This window comes from Etheostoma cragini, unplaced genomic scaffold (assembly GCF_013103735.1).
Source record: "Etheostoma cragini isolate CJK2018 unplaced genomic scaffold, CSU_Ecrag_1.0 ScbMSFa_3086, whole genome shotgun sequence".
NCBI lineage: Eukaryota > Metazoa > Chordata > Actinopteri > Perciformes > Percidae > Etheostoma > Etheostoma cragini.
Genome location: NW_023267317.1, coordinates 1 through 3,166, shown reverse-complemented (window position 1 = coordinate 3,166; position 3,166 = coordinate 1). Strand labels below are relative to the sequence as shown.

Below are 3,166 nucleotides of genomic sequence, written 5' to 3'. Positions count from 1 at the left end.
TGAAGGCAAAAGGGGGTCCAACCCGTTACTAGCATGGGGTACCTAATAAAGTGGCCGGTGAGTGTATATGCCTTTGCATTTTGGACGCTTTTCTGTTGTTTAGATATGGCTACATTCAAATAAAGTATCCAAAGAGCACAATACTGCACTGCACTCTGTTCACACCAAGTTCCTCGTGGCCACACATCCGGGTTCATCCCCAGAGGTAATGATGACACGCCAACAGAGGTAATCTCTCCAACAACAAGGTGCTGCTGGCATTTGAACCCAGGATCTCCTGTTTACTAGACAGGCACTTTAACCAACTAAGCCACAGCACCTCCACAGGTAGCAATCCTGTTAAGTCTTAATATGTCTTTTACCTTGTATAAGCTAAACATACAGTATAATGACTGGCAATATTCGGAGTAACGGCTTAGCTCGCCTAGGCTAGGCGGATCAATCCTATCCAGTCAGTCTGCAGAAGAGGTAAAAGTACCTGGCAGGTCTCTCCCTTCAGCAGTTTGAGAACGCCACTCCTTCTCATCGGTGTAAATCATCCACATCTCACCCCCATAGAGCCAGTGAAGCTCGGTCCACCAGATTGACCACTCACCATTCGAACCAGACTGGGGTGGAACGCTTCAGGGCCGAGCACAGATCGCGGAGCAACACCTACGGCCGCAACAGTGCCTTCTTAAATCCACTGTTCCTTCCAACATGGAGCTCTTCCAGATTGTTGAGAATCTCTAGCAGCTGGATGTGCTGTCATACAAAAATGAGAAAGTGGTAACCAGGTCAAGACAAGACCAGGAGGCAGTCTGCTTGAAGAGAAGACTACGCGTGTGGAGGTAAACAGAATACTCCGCTATGCTGTAACATTTTCCCTAACTCACCCGGCAAGGAAAAAGTACAATACATAAAAATTAATGTAATGGGTGGATCTCTGATATCTATCGGCTATAATGTAGTCCTGCCTACTTTATTTACACAACCCCAGAATACCCTCAACCCCACAAACACCCTACTTGCCTCTAATTTGGCTCAATAAACATGCCAATAAAATAAAAAGAAGACCATGGCATAAGCAGTGTAACTGCGTGTATTATAGACACAACTAATTAAACATCAGACACACCCACTCTATTCAAACACATTAAAGCACTCAAAGAATCCCTAACATTTACATTTTTTACATACAGGGGAAAAACAACAATACACTCATGCATGTTCCCATACATAAAATAGCCGCTACCAAAGATGGACATGGGCAACCATTACAATGCAACACCACTAATCCGTAAGAAGGACATGCCCACTTCCATGGTCCTAAAGAAGCAGTGTACCTGGAGATGGTTGGGCAAGGATCCTGATCGGGCTATGGCCTACAATGAAGAGATACAGAAGTTAGTTCAGGCAGGCTCCGTGATCAAGCTAGAATCCAGTGCACTCACCCAAGACAGGGAATTGTGGAACATCCCGCACCACATGTTGAGCCACAATGGGAAGAACCGTGTTTTGTTTAATTGCTCATACTAGTTCAAAGGGCTGAACCTAAATGCTTCCCTCCTACCTGGACTGACCCCAGGTGCTTCATTCCTGGGAGTTCTCCTACATTTCAGGGAGCAGCCTGTCACGATCAGCGGAGACATAAAGGTGATGCTTCATCAGGTCCATCTTCTACCTGAAGACAAGCCCCTAACGCATTTTGTGTGGCGTGACCGGAGGAGAGAAAATCCCCCAGACGTCTTTGAGTGGCAGGTGCTACCATTTGTCACAACTTACAGTGCGTGTTCCACTAGCTATGCCTTGCAGAAGAATGTCTCAGATCACTGTGAGCCTGGAGATGGTGTCCGGTCATCAGTGGAAAGATGTTCCTACGTGGATAACTACATCCAGTACCCGCCAAAATCAAGGGATTGTTAAATTTGCAGGGGATGTGAAGGCATCTTACCGACTCTGTACCCCAATGTGCAATGCAGGCTAACACCTGGGGTGGGACTCAAGATCCACCAATGTTTCTGTCCAAAATGTCCATCTGTATCCAAAATTGTCCGTACCAAATGAGAGATAGACTGTAATTTGGGTAAACATTGTGGAATTATCTTCAATATGTTCAAAACATCAGCCGGATGCAGTCTCTGTGGCGCAATAGGTCAGCGCAGTCGGCCTGTTAATCGAAAGGATGGTGGTTCAAGTCCACCCAGGGATGTTTGTTGCTTAAATAACCTGGAGAGGGCCAACTATGGGATTTATCCTTCTGCAGAAGACCATAGAGCAACCCAAAGATAACCCAAGTGGCCTTATGTCTATCAGAAGGTACAGTTCTGCAAACCATGTACATATTGTTCTTTACCGTCATCGGAGATGAGAAGTAACAAAGTACAAATACTTCATTTCTGTACTCAAGTTGATTTTTCAGACATTTTTACTTACTTGTACTCCTTACATTTTAACACGAATATTGGTATTTTCTACTGCTTACATTTTATAAAATTGTCTTGTTACTTTAGTTTTGTACTAAAGGTTGTGCACGGGTAGACCATTCAGGTCTACCCGTGCAATCCGGGTTTGAATCCTGCTGAACAATGAAAGGCTATAACAGTGGTAACAAACCAATGACACATCACAGATTTGCAGTAAACATAGTACTGTCCAGCGATGGTGGTATATGCGCATAGCTTCCTTAGAAGCAGTCGATATGGGTTTGATTCCCAGCCATTGCCGTAGCTTTCTTTGAGTGATGTTACTTGCTTTATTTGTCAAGGAACATTACTTACCCAGTTTGATAAAACATTAGATTTCCTTTGTGGTAGAAATAGAGGAGCATCAATTGGGGTCTCCCTGCGATTGTCCAAATCCTTCCAAAAACAAAAGGCATCCTTCATCGCTGACACCAGGGTTGATGTTTTACAAGCTTTTATAGAAAATAGAAGCAGACGGACAATGAGCTATAAAAATGACCTTAGGTCTCAAAAGTTTAAATAATAGGAAGTTGCTGAGCACACTCAGTTACTGGAGTTAGAGAAAATGACCTCCCAAACGGTGCAAACTTTTGTGTACTCCTCTTGTGCACAGACATCCATCTTTTTTTTTCTTTTATTAGACTAGATTCAACGTTATTGTCATTGTGCAGAGTACAAGTACAAAGACAACGAAATGCAGTTTGTGTCTATACCAGAAAAGT

At 43.8% G+C, this 3,166-nt stretch overlaps 1 non-coding gene across 1 annotated transcript; it reads right to left on the bottom strand.

Annotated features, from left to right (window-relative positions):
• Positions 1-246: 246 nt before the first annotated feature.
• trnat-agu lies at positions 247-320 on the bottom strand. The gene has a single exon. It is a non-coding gene; the product is annotated as a tRNA-Thr (tRNA).
• Between the last annotated feature and the right edge of the window lie 2,846 nt (positions 321-3,166).